Raw genomic sequence first — 16,997 nt, 5'->3', positions numbered from 1 at the left:
ACGCTACGACTCCACCGCTCCGCTGCTGCGAAAAATTGAGCGAGTTAAAACCTGTTGTATTTGTCTGTTTGTTTAAAGGGTCCTATGTCTCAGTAAATGACTGTTAGTGGAACCACCAGTGTTTCACTCACAGAAACATCGTTCTTGTGCAATGCTCTTTATTCGCACGAAGTAATGGCCGCTATCGACAGGGGATCTCAAGTTGATTCCGTATTTCTAGATTTCCGGAAAGCTTTTGACACCGTTCCTCACAAGCGACTTCTAATCAAGCTGCGGGCCTATGGGGTATCGTCTCAGTTGTGCGACTGGATTCGTGATTTCCTGTCAGGAAGGCTGCAGTTCGTAGTAATAGACGACAAATCATCGAGTAAAACTGAAGTGATGTCAGGTGTTCCCCAGGGAAGCGTCCTGGGACCTCTGCTGTTCCTGATCTATATAAATGACCTGGGTGACAATCTGAGCAGTTCTCTTAGGTTGTTCGCAGATGATGCTGTAATTTACCGTCTATTAAGGTCATCCGAAGACCAGTATCAGTTGCAAAGCGATTTAGAAAAGATTGCTGTATGGTGTGGCAGGTGGCAGTTGACGCTAAATAACGAAAAGTGTGAGGCGATCCACATGAGTTCCAAAAGAAATCCTTTGGAATTCAATTACTCGATAAATAGTACAATTCTCAAGGCTGTCAATTCAACTGAGTACCTGGGTGTTAAAATTACGAACAACTTCAGTTGGAAAGACCACATAGATAATATTGTGGGGAAGGCGAGCCAAAGGTTGCGTTTCATTGGCAGGACACTTAGAAGATGCAACAAGTCCACTAAAGAGACAGCTTACACTACACTCGTTCGTCCTCGGTTAGAATATTGCTGCGCAGTGTGGGATCCTTACCAGGTGGGATTGACGGAGGACATCGAAAGGGTGCAAAAAAGGGCAGCTCGTTTTGTATTATCACGTAGTAGGGGAGAGAGTGTGGCAGATATGATACGCGACTTGGGATGGAAGTCATTAAAGCAAAGACGTTTTTCGTCGCGGCGAGATCTATTTACGAAATTTCAGTCACCAACTTTCTCTTCCGAATGCGAAAATATTTTGTTGAGCCCAACCTACATAGGTAGGAATGATCATCAAAATAAAATAAGAGAAATCAGAGCTCGAACAGAAAGGTTTAGGTGTTCGTTTTTCCCGCGCGCTGTTCGGGAGTGGAATGGTAGAGAGATAGTATGATTGTGGTTCGATGAACCCTCTGCCAAGCACTTAAATGTGAATTGCAGAGTAATCATGTAGATGTAGATGTAGATGTAGACCTCTCCCTCCGAGCCAAGGGGAGAGCCCACACCACCGCCCACAAAGTGTCGTTTCCCCTCCCGCCATCCCTGACAAAATAATGACCTTTGTCCTCCTCTGTCACTGACGCTCAATATCTCGTGTCACTAAACCCCGGCCCGCTGCAACATTGACGAACTCAGTTGGCTTGAAATACGAGAGCTTTATATTATTTCAACTCGCCGAGAAATACAACGACGTGATGTATTAACATTCTTGCCAAATCACCACGTTTATTTGCCTCAGTTAACACCCATTCAAATATTTTAAGGTCACAACCGCCACATCACAGTACATGCGAATCTTACTTCTCGTTTTGGTGAATAACACTGGCCAGGAAAGGACGGTACAGGTAACAGTCGTTGTGAGGGACGCGAAGACCGCGCTGGCTCTACGGGTAGCGGCAGCGGCCGCAGGCTCTAGAAGCCGAACTCGTCGGACGCCTGGTCGGCCTCGAGCATTGCGCGGATGCGGTCGGCGCGCTGCTGCCGCCGCAGCTGAATCTCGGCGCACAGCAGGTCCAACCAGCTGGAGGTGTCCGCCTCCTGGAGCTCCACCTCGCGCGCGGGCGGCGTGGGCGGCTGCTCGGCCACCAGGAAGGGCGGCGCGAACACCGGCAGCGGGATCTCGCGCTCCCCGGGCAGCACGCAGCTGCCGTCGAGCGAGCGCAGCTGCGGCACCAGCGACAGCACGCGACCCCTGCAGAGCACCGGAGGCGTGAGCAGTCGAGAGCGCCGAGCCAGAGAAAGCCGACCGCAGTGCGCCTGCGGCCGAGGCGGAGGAACTGGACGGTTGCAGTCCGGCGGGGCCTGCCACTCTGTTTACAATACTTTGGCTATGGCAGGCAGACGACCCAGGCTTCAGACATGGCATGATCAGCCATCACAAGGGCAGGGGACGATGGCGGGTCCGCCCTGCAGCTGCTAAGCCCGCGTCCTCCACGTCCACGATGTAGATCAGAAACGAGGCAGGATAGCGCAGAAAGAATTGTTGTCAACTTACTCTCCGCCTCCTGCCACTATCACAACACCGAAAAACGACCTATCAACGAGGAGGACAGACGTCAGAGGGATCAGCTCGCCGGAGATAGGCGAATGTCAACTTCAGTTCAAAAAGGAAGCGACAGTTCGTCTGAAGAGAAAGGTACACCACTGCAGGACTATGCATCCGATTCTGGCGATTCAGACGGAGATGGACAATGCCAAAACAATGAAGGCGCCACCGATGGTTTCCAACTAGTGGACTGACAGCGCGCAAGCAGGAAGCGGAAAATCTCACAGGAGGCGGATGGCGCATCGAAAAACACATTCCTGTCCCGGCTGCCAACAGATTCTCCCCTCTGCAACCTGAGAGCGAACAAATGGGTGTGACATCGCCGCCAGATGCGGCGGGAACGGCTTCTGCCACCGCACCAGCACAAATTGAACCGACAGAGTAGCCACCGGCGAAAATTCCGCCAGTAACAGTACAATATACAAGGGGCTACCTAACTCTCAATGCTCAAATCAAGAAGAACGTGAAAGGACCAATCAAAGCCATCTATAGAGGAAACATAGTCAAATACCATTTGGATACATTAGAAGACCAGAGGCTGGGCTTGCGCTTTTTTCAATCAGCGAAAATCTTGTTTTTCACCCACCAACTACTAACAGACTGGACACAAAAAATGGTGGTGCAGTACTTTCCAGCTGAGATGACAGAAAAAGTAGTGGAGAAAGAACTACATGCCATCGGCTTCCTGCAGACCCCAGTCCACCCATTCAAGATCAGGGACGAAAAGATGAACAAGCTGATCCTCCAACCGGTGTACTATGTCACCCTGCCGGCTGGACCAGCCAATGAGTCGATTTATGGTGTGCAATATCTGTTGGATATGGAAGTCCAAATCGAGACTTACTGCTGGAAAGACGATCCACACAAATTCAAGCGTTGCCAACATACTTCCACACGGAAAATTATTATTCTCTCCCCCACGGTGCGTCAAATGCACCAGTAACCATGTGTCAAAGGCCTCTCAGAAACCTCAGACCCAGAAAGCTATATGTGTCAACTGCAAAGGCGAACACCCTGTCACTTGTAGGGGGTGTCAAATTTCCCAAGAAGCTCTACACCCCTACACAGCACAAGGAGAAGTAGCACGCACCAGACAACAATAACCGAACGCCAATCTAGCACCACTAAAGGCCAGCGACCCAACCACTTTTCCATCACTACCAACACAGGAGTCTGACACCACCGCCCAACACCCCTGTGCATGGACGACGCGCCAGCGGCAACCCACCCCACAACTATCGAAGCAGTCAGCATTCGGTTTTTCAGAGATTAAAAATAGGATTTCAAGCGTCACTGACTTTCTTGGAACGCTACGTCGGCAAAACTCTTCAAATAAAGGATGCATCAAAACGTTCAAATGTGTGTGAATTCCAATGAGACCAAACTGCTGAGGTCATCGGTCCGTAGACTTACACACTACTTAAACTAAATTATGCTAAGAACAACACACACACCCGTGCCCGAGTCATGACTCGAACCTCCGGCGGGAGGGCAGCGCAGTCCGTGACATGACACATCAAACTGCGCGGCCACTCCGCGCGGCGAAACGATGCATCAATTCAGCAATGCAGTAGACACCGTGTCAACAATCTCCTCATCTCATTCAGCGGAGCCATGAAACTTCTTGCTCCAACAAATGGCCCATAGACCAACTTGAAATGACGACCTCACATTCTATGTTTACAAGAACAATGGGGTTTATGATAGTCGGAGTTAAAGGAATTTCTACATTTCCACGTCGACTCCTTTTCCTGACAGAGAAACACCTCCAATCAACATATACCTTCAAAATAGGCGACATGGTTGGATACAAAACGGAACACGCCAATGGCTGGGTTGATGGCGTAGCCATCTTCGTAAAAAGGACAAACACTCATTCCCATGTAGTGTTACCACTGTTTCAGTTTTAGTCACTGGAGATATTGGTTATTACCATCTGAGCCCATCGCGGACACATCACGTTTATTGCTGCCTATCTCTGCCCTGCAATACGATTTGTCAAACGAAATTTCATAACTCTGTTTAATCAGCACAATAAAATCCTTCTTTGCGGAGATCTTAAGGCACACAGCACACAAATCAAAGAGGAAACAAGCTATATGTGCTTGAAGAATGGCTGGAGACGATCACTTACATACCGGAAAATCCGACGCACATGCTTGTCAATCGTCAACGTTTTCCAGACGTACTGGTCATTGCGATCTTAAAGAATATTTGAGTGGACCTACACCTCCAGGCGATTAACGATCTTGCTATGGACCACTACCCAGTCATTGGCAACTTCTTGGCAGCTCTGGAACACATATGATCACAAATAAAGACTTCAGCTGACTAGGAACAATTCCAAACTTTCTTGAATGACAACATCCGACCTGCTGCGGATGTGTCCACCCCAGCCGTCGTCGACAAAGCAGTGATTGCACTTACTGTTAAGATCAAATGGGCCTTCCGCAGGGCGATAATCACCACCAAACGGCATGTTCAACAACAAGATGAATTCTCCCAATTATCCAGGACCTCAAACGCTTAAAAATAGGGTGCGGAAGCAATGGCAGAAGTACCGAAACCCAAAGGATTATCGAGCTCTTAACCACCTCTCCCGGTTTTTATTTCGCCTGTTGGTATTCAGGTTGCTACTGGTTTATTTATCGATTGTCATTTTTTATTTGTAGATCACTATTGCTATTTGAGTTAACGTATTGTCATTTTATCATTTAGAGATAGTGAGTGCAGCTGTGCACCCTAGAAAATGCAGTGCCAAATGGAGAAATCTGAACCTTTCCGACATGTTCTTCTGTTTGAATTCCATAGAGGGGTAATAGCAACGGAAGCAGCAAGAAACGTATCCGCCGTGCATGGGGGTAATGTCATTCTACAGAGCACGCCAAGAAAATACACTCCTGGAAATGGAAAAAAGAACACATTGACACCGGTGTGTCAGACCCACCATACTTGCTCCGGACACTGCGAGAGGGCTGTACAAGCAATGATCACACGCACGGCACAGCGGACACACCAGGAACCGCGGTGTTGGCCGTCGAATGGCGCTAGCTGCGCAGCATTTGTGCACCGCCGCCGTCAGTGTCAGCCAGTTTGCCGTGGCATACGGAGCTCCATCGCAGTCTTTAACACTGGTAGCATGCCGCGACAGCGTGGACGTGAACCGTATGTGCAGTTGACGGACTTTGAGCGAGGGCGTATAGTGGGCATGCGGGAGGCCGGGTGGACGTACCGCCGAATTGCTCAACACGTGGGGCGTGAGGTCTCCACAGTACGTCGATGTTGTCGCCAGTGGTCGGCGGAAGGTGCACGTGCCCGTCGACCTGGCACCGGACCGCAGCGACGCAGGGATACACGCCAAGACCGTAGGATCCTACGCAGTGCCGTAGGGGACCGCACCGCCACTTCCCAGCAAATTAGGGACACTGTTGCTCCTGGGGTATCGGCGAGGACCATTCGCAACCGTCTCCATGAAGCTGGGCTACGGTCCCGCACACCGTTAGGCCGTCTTCCGCTCACGCCCCAACATCGTGCAGCCCGCCTCCAGTGGTGTCGCGACAGGCGTGAATGGAGGGACGAATGGAGACGTGTCGTCTTCAGCGATGAGAGTCGCTTCTGCCTTGGTGCCAATGATGGTCGTATGCGTGTTTGGCGCCGTGCAGGTGAGCGCCACAATCAGGACTGCATACGACCGAGGCACACAGGGCCAATACCCGGCATCATGGTGTGGGGAGCGATCTCCTACACTGGCCGTACACCACTGGTGATCGTCGAGGGGACACTGAATAGTGCACGGTACATCCAAACCGTCATCGAACCCATCGTTCTACCATTCCTAGACCGGCAAGGGAACTTGCTGTTCCAACAGGACAATGCACATCCGCATGTATCCCGTGCCACCCAACGTGCTCTAGAAGGTGTAAGTCAACTACCCTGGCCAGCAAGATCTCCGGATCTGTCCCCCATTGAGCATGTTTGGGACTGGATGAAGCGTCGTCTCACGCGGTCTGCACGTCCAGCACGAACGCTGGTCCAACTGAGGCGCCAGGTGGAAATGGCATGGCAAGCCGTTCCACAGGACTACATCCAGCATCTCTACGATCGTCTCCATGGGAGAATAGCAGCCTGCATTGCTGCGAAAGGTGGATATACACTGTACTAGTGCCGACATTGTGCATGCTCTGTTGCCTGTGTCTATGTGCCTGTGGTTCTGTCAGTGTGATCATGTGATGTATCTGACCCCAGGAATGTGTCAATAAAGTTTCCCCTTCCTGGGACAATGAATTCACGGTGTTCTTATTTCAATTTCCAGGAGTGTAGTTTTCTCTTGTTAAGAAGGAATGGTTTGACATTAGTAACGGTCACATTCAGGAAGACCTTTAGGGTTTGATGAAGATCGTTTAAGCCCATTAATCCACAATGGTCCACGTCAGTGTACTCGAGAACTGGCAAAAGTGTTGAACTGTGATCATCCCACCGTCATGCGACATTTGCATACAACGGGGAAGGTTCAAAAATTGTGTGTATGGGTACTGCATGCTTTAATCCAAAATAAAATAATCAGCGGTTGACCACATGTGCATCTCTGCTTGCACGTCATCAATTGGCTCATGCTCAGCACTGACGATTCCTATCCAGTATCCTTAATGGTGACGAGTAATCATGTCTGTAAGCTAACATATGGAAAAGAGAGGAATGGTTGAGCGAATCAAAGCAGCAACTCCCCATACAAAGATCTGCGCGCATCCACAAAAGATAGTGTTGTGCATCTGGTGGAACAGCGACCGTATGGTGTACTACGAATTGCTTTACCGAGTGTAACCATCACTGCTGATATTTATTGTCAACAACTGAAATGTCTTGCAGAGCCAATCCAAGATCAACCACCACGAAGATTGTGTGAAATGACGCTATTCCATGATAATGGGAGCCTGCATCCTCACAGGTTGAAAAAAACATTATAAAGGAGTTGGATTGGAAAGCTATAGAGCACCCACCTTATTCATCTGATCTTCTGGTCTCAGATTTTCATCTTTTCCGCTCTGTCGAACGACCTTCAAGAAACTTCGTTTCCTTAAGAACATGGTTCGACGAGATATTCGCCTCAAAACCATGTAATTTCTGCAGCGGTTGAAATGGAAAAACGCTACGAACTTGGAGCCAACCCAATACTTCAGCCGGTTTCAGTTAGGCTGTCAACGTAATTCGGGAAACATATCAGTATGCCAATTGTACGGTTCTGGAGTCAGACATCAATCACTGAGAGTCAGTATCCAAAAAGGTTAGACGTTTCAGAGTTTGGTGCAACCGAAGTCAACAACCAGGACAATTTACAGATCCAGACTGTCGATACAGCGTCGTAGACCACGTGTCAACTGGTAATGGTCCGTAGTGTACTGACTGCCCAGGAAGGACGAGTTGGCAGTGTAGCGGTGGTGGACTGCGACGCGTCTTCCTTGAATGCGCCGAAGTGAGACCCTGATCGTGGAAGAACAGTTGATCTTGGCACCTGGCCCAGTGACTTAGTGAAGACTGCCTTCTGTGTTTTTTTTCCTTTATTATTATTATTATTTCATCCCCCCCCCCCCCCCCCCCCCCGGCCCATGTGGATACAACTGCTGCTCTCCTGCCACATGAGAGCAAAAATTTTAAAAAAGTAAATAAACGGTTTGTACAATGAAGGCACAGGTCGTCAGTTGCATAAGTTATCATCTCGTAAAAGGCTGATTTGGTGATTAGTTAAAATATAGACGCAGTTGAGTGAAAAATGTGTGTCACACAGGAATATATAAAAGCAGATAGACAACTGAATACAGTAAAACGGAAAGGGTGATTGTTGACTGATTGAAACAGATACATAGACGAGTGAACAGATGAGTGGATGCAGACTGCCAGGTATAAGGACATCATGGGAACGTGGCATTGTCTTTTGTCGATTGTGCACAGCTTTAAATAGACCGCTGATAGCAGAATACTCTGCGTATTATTTTCAATCACATGTCTATTATATACAATAAAGAAATCTGTGTACGTCGTGATCCCAAGTGGCGTATCGGATGCCTCCTGGCGGGTGGGGGGGGGGGGGGGGGGGGCGGTGTGACATGGACTCTGCTTGGTGGCCAACAGGGTGGTCCCTACTCAGTCCGGGCCCGCGTGACGGATCTGTTATACGGGTGGCCGCTGCGTGGAGGCACACGGGCGAGATATTTTAATTATTGTATCCGACTATACACAGCTGAAGCTCCACAGGGCATAAAATCCAATGACGTAATAGCAAACGTGGATGAATACGCAGAGTAATGTTTACGATCAACAGACTATAGCTATAACAACGTCTGTATGTGCCCTAAATAGGCACGTTAAACCTTTAGTAAATTCAGTTTAGAAGGAGTAACACTAAATCACTAGATTCTACAGGGTGACAATTATTGAAGTATACGAAATAAAATCGTCATAACTTTTGAACGGTTTGCGTTAGGACGTTCAAACTGCACTTTTGGCAGCAGGACATGATGGGAATTAGTATGCGCATGCGCACGCGCCTTGTTGTTGTCGCCCACTTTTATTTGGGTGGGTTCTTCAATAAGCAAAACTGGCGTATTTGGGGGACTGAGAATCCGAATTTCGCTATCGAGAAGTCTCTTCACCCTCAACCGGTGACTGTGTGGCGTGCAGTGTCCAGTTACGGAATAATCGGTGCGGTATTCCTTGATGGCACGGTGACTACCGAACGGTACGTGAAGGTTTTGGAAGATGATTTCATCACCATTATCCAAAGTGACTGTGATTTTGACAAGCTGCGTTTCATACAAGACGGAGCTCGACCCCATCGAAGCAGGAGAGTGTTTGATGTCCTGGAAGAGTACTACGCGGAACGCATTCTGGCTCTGGGATACCCAGAGACCAGTAGCGTGGGCCTCGGTTGGCCGTCATATTCCCCGCATCTGAACACATGCGACTCTTCTTTGGTGGGCTATATTAAAGACAAGGTGCACATCAGTAACCCAGAAACCACTGATGAGCTGAAAACAGCCATTCAAGAGGTCATCGACAGCATCGTTGTCCCGACACTCCAGCAGGCCATGAAGAATTTCGCTATTTGTCTGCGCCACATCGTCGCCAATGATGTCGAACATGTCATTACCTAAATCCGAATACCTGTAGCGACGTTTACATGTTGAATAACGTGCGTGCACGCCGTAGTTTGTAACTATTTTACGATTATTTCCATATAGTTCAATAATTGTCACCCTGTTTGTAAATGAAACACGCTAACCACACACAGATACAAGGACTTAGATTAAATTAGAATAGAATAGCAATTATAATAGAATATCACAGAAGCAGAATATCAAGGCAGCAACTATACATTCATTTGGAGATTATTCCCTGCAGTCAGTCAATGACTAGCATTACAAATAAGTATGCTACGCAAAGGCGAATGGCTTGGAGTGTACCACTGATGTCCTCGCATTTCGAATGGCGGCGGCGGGGGGGGGGATCTTATCATGTCTATCTCACTTCCTAATAAAATAATCATAACTTAAATCCTTCTAATTTCTCAATGTTGTTGTTGTGTTGTTGTTGTGGTCTTCAGTCCTGAGACTGGTTTGATGCAGCTCTCTATGCTACTTTATCCTGTGCAAGCTTCTTCATCTCCCAGTACATGCTGCCACCTACATTCTTCTGAATCTGCTTAGTGTATTCATCTCTTGGTCTCTTGATGCCTCAGAACATGTCCTACCAACCGATCCCTTCTTCTAGTCAAGTTGTGCCACAAACTCCTCTTCTCCCCAATTCTATTCAATACCTCGTCATTACTTATGTAATCTACCCGTCTAATCTTCAGCATTCTTCGGTAGCACCACATTTCGAAAGCTTCTATTCTCTTCTTGTCCAAACTATTTATCGTCCATGTTTTACTTCCATACATGGCTACACTCCATACAAATACTTTCAGAAACGGCTTCCTGACACTTAAATCTATACTCGTTGTTAACAAATTTCTCTTCTTCAGTAACGCTTTCCTTGCCATTGCCAATCTACATTTTATATCCTCTCTACTTCGACCATCATAGGTTATTTTGCTCCCGAAATAGCAGAACTCCTTTACTACTTTAAGTGTCTCATTTCCTAATCTAATTCCCTCAGCATCACCCGACTCAATTTGACTACATTCCATTATCCTTTCTGCTTTCGTTGACATTCATCTGCCGGCCGGGGTGGCCAAGCGGTTAAAGGCGCTACAGTCTGGAACCGCGCGACCGCTACGGTCGCAGGTTCGAATCCTGCCTCGGGCATGGATGTGTGTGATGTCCTTAGGTTAGTTAGGTTTAAGTAGTTCTAAGTTCTAGGGGACTGATGACCTTAGAAGTTAAGTCCCATAGTGTTCAGAGCCATTTTGAAGTTCATCTTATATCCTCTTTTCAAGACACTGTCCATTCTGTTCAACTGCCCTTCCAAGTCCTTTGCTGTCTCTGACAGAATTACAGTGTCATCGGCGAACCTCAAAGTTTTTATTTCTTCTGCATGGATTTTAATACCTACTCCGAATTTTTCTTTTGTTTCCTTTAGTGCTTGTTCAATATACACGTTGAATAACATCGGGGAGAGGCTACAACCCTGTCTCACACTCTTCCCAACCACTGCTTCCCTTGCATGTCCCATGACTCTTATAACTGCCATCTCCTTTCTGTACAAATTGTAAATAGCCATTCGCTCCCTGTATTTTACCCCTGCCACCTTCAGAATTTGAAAGAGAGTATTCCAGTCAACACTATCAAAAGCTTTCTCTAAGTCTACAAATGCTAGAAACGTAGGTTGCCCTTTCCCTAATCCAGCTTCTAAGATAAGTCGTAGGGTCAGTATTACCTCACGTGTTCTAATATTTCAATGGAATCCAAACTGATCTTCCCCAAGGTTGGCTTCTACTAGTTTTTCCATTCGTCTGTAAAGAATTCGCATTAGTATTTTGCAGCTGTGGCTTATTAAACTGATTGTTCGGTAATTTTCACATCTGTCAACACCTGCTTTCTTTGGGATTGGAATTATTATATTCTTCTTAAAGTCTGAGGGTATTTCGCCTGTCTCATGCATCTTGCTCACCAGATGGTAGAGTTTTGTCAGGACTGGCTCTCCCAAGGCTGTCAGTAGTTCTAATGTAATGTTGTCTGCTCCCAGGGCCTTGTTTCGACTAAGGTCTTTCAGTGCTCTGTCAAACTCTTCACGCAGTATCATATCTCCCATTTCATCTTCATCTACATCCTCTTCGATTTCCATAATATTGTCCTCAAGTACATCGCCATTGTATAGACCCTCTATATACTCCTTCCACCTTTCTGCTTTCCCTTCTTTGCTTAGGACTGGGTTTCCATCGGAGCTCTTGATATTCATGCAGGTGCGTATATATCTTACCCCTAGTGAGATAAGCCTCTACATTTCTCAATAAAATGCTATTTATCAAGTTTTTATTTAATTGTAAAATCACAAGTACAGGGTGTTTTCGTAAGAGTGTTCAAAAATTTAACAGGACATAGATGATGCTCCACCGAACAATTTGAGGTAGGATACCTGTGTACGGGAAGCCAACGTACGGAGGTAATAGGAATGAAACATATACTGTGTAATTTTTCATTTACATTAGTTGCAGTTAACTGCAAATACAGTACCATCATTGATACAATGAACGTACCATCTGTACTGTACCTTCCAAAATGTGCTGATACTGCCGGCCATCAACCTCAACGAAAGCATGAATCGGCGAACAAGATGCTGACTCACACCGACAAATATCCCTGGTGTGTTTCGAATCACATCACAGGCAGCTACAATTCTGGCAACTAACTCGATCTCCTTAACCACTGGGGTCTCATACGCAACTGACTTTAGATATCCCCATAGGAAATAATCAAGAAGATTCACGTGAGGTGAACTCGCAGGCCATGGAAGAGGACCTGCTCTTCCAATCCAGCGACCACGATATACTGTACCGGTACTGCTACATCGTATTGCACTGTACGTATCTCAATACCACTGAGTAATTTTTTTCTTTTTTCTGTGGTAAGTTCCTATGGGACCAAACTACTGAGGTCATCGGTCCATAGGCTTACAAACTACTTAATCTAACTTAAACTAACTTAGCTAAGGACAGCACACACACACCCATGCCCGAGAGAGGATCGGAACCTCCGACGGGGGGAGCCGCGCGAACCGTGGCAAGGCGCCTAAGACCGCGCGGGGCACCACTGAGTAATGATTGTGTCTGTCGTTGATTCATGGCACGTTCGGTCATGGGAAAATGTAAATACGATACAACAGAGTCACCTTATCGACAAGTAAAGTAAACAAAACCTATATAATGATTTCCTGGAAATCAGACTCGTCCCCCTTGTTTCCTCGCAGGAAATAAAGAATGTACATGTAAACCTGTACGCATACCAGTTTTAAATAAGCTGGAATACAGTAATGCTAGACAAAGCGGTAGACAAGTTTGTTTCTTTATCTCATGAAGCTCGCTGCTCTGACTCCAGGTTCCCTACCTCAAATTGTTTAGTGGAGCATTTTCTATGTCATGTTGCACTTTTGCACGCTCTTACGAAAACACCCTTTGTATAAGAAGATACAATAAAAATGTCATGATAATTAAATCGACACCCTAGCTGCAAACAGGCATTGATATACATCATTGGGGACATGTTGAAAGTGTATGTCCTGACCAGCACTCGAACCCGCAATCTCCAGCTTACATGGCAGACGCTCTATCCATCTGAGCCACCGAGGGCACAAGGGATAGCGCGCCTGCAGGGATTTATTCCTTGCACGCTCCCTGTGAGACCCACATTCCCAACATGTCCACACCACTACATTCGTAGTGCGCCTAATAGAAGTTGACCCCTCACACTCATTACTCGTGGCAGATTAATCTACCTAGTACTGTGCGAGTTGGGGCAAAGCGTGGGCGCCAGCACAAGAAGGTCAATGGCCGAGTAGCCATATTTTAACTATATGTAATCTGCCACGAGTAATGAGTGTGATGGGCAAACATCTATTAGGCGCACTACGAATGTAGTGGTGTGGACATGTTGGGAATGTGGGTCTCACGGGGAGCGTACAAGGGATAAGTCCCTGCAGGCACACTGTCCTCTGTGACCTCGGTGGCTCAGATAGATAGAGCGTCTGCTAAATAAGCATCCGATCCCGGGTTAGAGTCCCGGTCGGGGCACACATTATCAACATGTCCCCAATGATGTATATCAATGCCTGTTTGCAGCCAGGGTGTCCATTTAAATATCATTTCATTCTAGAGAAGCTGCACGGTCATCAATGTTATCTGTGCTTTCGGGAACACATACTACCTTCATATAACAAAAATGTCTTTTGCGTGACTTGTACAAATAAATAATGCAAAAAACTGTCCATTTAGTTATCTATGTGATGGACTATCACTGAAGACAAACGTAAATGTGAAAAATATACAGGGTGGTCCATTGATAATGACAGGGCCAAATATCTCACGAAATAAGCGTCAAAGGAAAAAACTACAAAGAACGAAACTCGTCTAGCTCGAAGGGGGAAAACAGCTGACGCTATGGTTGGCCCGTTAGATGGCGCTGCCATAGGTCAAACGGATATCAACTGCGTTTTTCTTAAAAATGGGAACCCCATTTTTTATTACATATTTGTGTAGTACGTAAAGAAATATGAATGTTTTATTTGGACCACTTTTTTCGCTTTGTGATAGATGGCGCTGTAATAGCCACAAACGTATAAGTACGTGGTATCACGTAACATTCCGCCAGTGCGGACGGTATTTGCTTCTTGACACATTATCCGTGTTAAAATGGACCGTTTACCAGTTGCGGAAAAGGTCGACATCGTGCTGATGTATGGCTATTGTGATCAAAATGCCCAACGGGCGTGTGCTATGTATGCTGCTCGGTATCCCGGACGACATCATCCAAGTGTCCGGACCGTTCGCCGGATAGCTACGTTATTTAAGGAAACAGGAAGTGTTCAGCCACATGTGAAACGTCAACCATGACCTGCAACGAATGATGGTGCCCAAGTAGCTGTTTTAGCTGCTGTTGCGGCTAATCCGCACATAAGTAGCAGACAAATTGCGCGAGAATCGGGAATCTCAAAAACGTCGGTGTTGAGAATGCTACATCAACATCGATTGAACCCGCACCATATTTCTATGCACCAGGAATTGCATGGCGACGACTTTGAACGTCGTGTACAGTTCTGCCACTGGGTACAAGAGAAATTACGGGACGATGACAGATTTTTTGCACACGTTCTATTTAGCGACGAAGAGTCATTCACCAACAGCGGTAACGTAAACCAGCATAATACACACTATTGGGCAACGGAAAATCCACGATGGCTGCGACAAGAGGAACATCAGCGACCTTGGCGGGTTAATGTATGGTGCGGCATTATGGGAGGAAGGATAATTGGCCCCCATTTTATCGATGGCAATCTAAATGGTGCAATGTACCTGTATGCTGATTTCCTACGTAATGTTCTACCGATGTTACTACAAGATGTTTCACTGCATGACAGAATGGCGATGTACTTCCAACATGATGGATGTCCAGCACATAGGTCGCGTGCGGTTGAAGCGGTATTGAATAGCATATTTCATGACAGGTGGATTGGTCGTCGAAGCACCATACTATGGCCCGCACGTTCACCGGATCTGACGTCCCTGGATTTCTTTCTGTGGAGAAAGTTGACGGATATTTGCCATCGTGATCCACCGACAACGCCTGACAACGTCCGTCAGCGCATTGTCATTGCATGTGTAAACATTACGGAAGGCGAACTACTCGCTGTTGAGAGGAATGTCGTTACAAGTATTCCCAAATGCATTGCGGTTGACGGACATTACTTTGAGCATTTATTGCCTTAATGTGGTATTTACAGGTAGTCACGCTGTAACGGCATGCGTTCTCAGAAATGATAAGTTCACAAAGGTAGATGTATCACATTGGAACAACCGAAATAAAATGTTCAAACGTACCTACGTTCTGTATTTTAATTTAAAAGACCTACCTGTTACCAACCGTTCGTCTAAAATTGTGAATCATATGTTTGTGACTATTACAGCGCCATCTACCACAAAGCTAAAAAAGTGGTCCAACTAAAAAATTCATATTTCTTTACATACTACACGAATATGTAATAAAAAATGAGGGTTCCTATTTTAAAAAAACGCAATTGATATCCGTTTGACCTATGGCAGCGCCATCTAGCGGGAGAACCATAGCACCGTCTGGTTTCCCCCTTCAAGCTAGACAAGTTTCGTTCATTGTAGTTTTTTCGTTTGACGCTTATTTCGTGAGATATTTTGCCTGGTCACGATCAATGGACCACCCTGTATATACCGGGTGATAAAAAGGTCAGCATAAATTTGAAAACTGAATAAATCACGGAATAATGTAGATAGAGAGGTACAAATTGACACACATGCTTGGAATGACATGGGGTTTTATTAGAACCAAAAAAATACAAAAGTTCAAAAAATGTCCGCCAGGTGGCGCTTCATCTGATCAGAATGGCAATATTTACATAACAAAGTAAGACAAAGCAAAGATGATATTCTTTACAGCAAATGCTCAATACGTCCACCATCGTTCCTCAACAATAGCTGTAATCGAGGAATAATGTTGTGAACAGCACTGTGAAGCATGTCCGGAGTTATGGTGAGGCATTGGCGTCGGATGTTGTCTTTCAGCATCCCTAGAGATGTCGGTCGATCACGATACACTTGTGCCGTCAGGTAACCCCAAAGCCAATAATCGCACGGACTGAGGTCTGGGGACCTGGCATGACGAAAGTGGCGGCTGAGTCCACGATCATCACCAAACGACGCGCGCAAGAGATCTTTCACTTGTCTAGCAATATGGGGTGGAGCGCCATTCTGCATAAACATCGTACGTTCTAGCAGGTGTTTATCAGCCAGGCTGGGGATGATGCGTTTCTCTAACATATCGGCTTACCTCTCACCCGTCACAGTAGCAGTTTTACTGTCCAGCGCCATCTGTCGGACATTTTGTGAACTTTGTTTTTTTGTTTCTAATAAAACCCCATGTCATTCCAAGCATGTGTGCCAAATTTTACCTCTCTATCTACATTATTCCGTGGTTTATTAATTTTTCAAATTTATACTGACTTTTTGATAACCCGGTATATAAATTTGGTCTCCATGCCAACGATGGTATATGACTCTTCCTTTGTTTGGCCACATAGTGTACAGTTAAGGGCTTAATTAAACGGGTCATTGCGTCTAGCTCTTTTGGATACACCGAGCGAGGTGGCGCAGTGGTTTGACACTCGACTCGCATTCGGGAGGACGACGGTTCAATCCCGCGTCCGGCCATCCTGATTTAGGTTTTCCGTGATTTCCCTAAATCGCTCCAGGCAAATGCCGGGATGGTTCCTCTGAAAGGGCACGGCCGACTTCCTTCCCCATCCTCCCCTAATTCAATGAGACCGATGACCACGCTGTCTGGTCTCTTTCCCCAACCAACCAACCAACCACCCATCTTTTGGATACCTGTAGAAGGGAACTTGTGCGAGCGGGTTGCCGTGCAGAGTGAGGTGGGCGATGAACGGCA

The sequence above is a fragment of the Schistocerca piceifrons genome, chromosome 2 (genome assembly GCF_021461385.2).
Source record: "Schistocerca piceifrons isolate TAMUIC-IGC-003096 chromosome 2, iqSchPice1.1, whole genome shotgun sequence".
Taxonomy (NCBI): domain Eukaryota; kingdom Metazoa; phylum Arthropoda; class Insecta; order Orthoptera; family Acrididae; genus Schistocerca; species Schistocerca piceifrons.
This window is presented reverse-complemented; position numbering follows the sequence as displayed.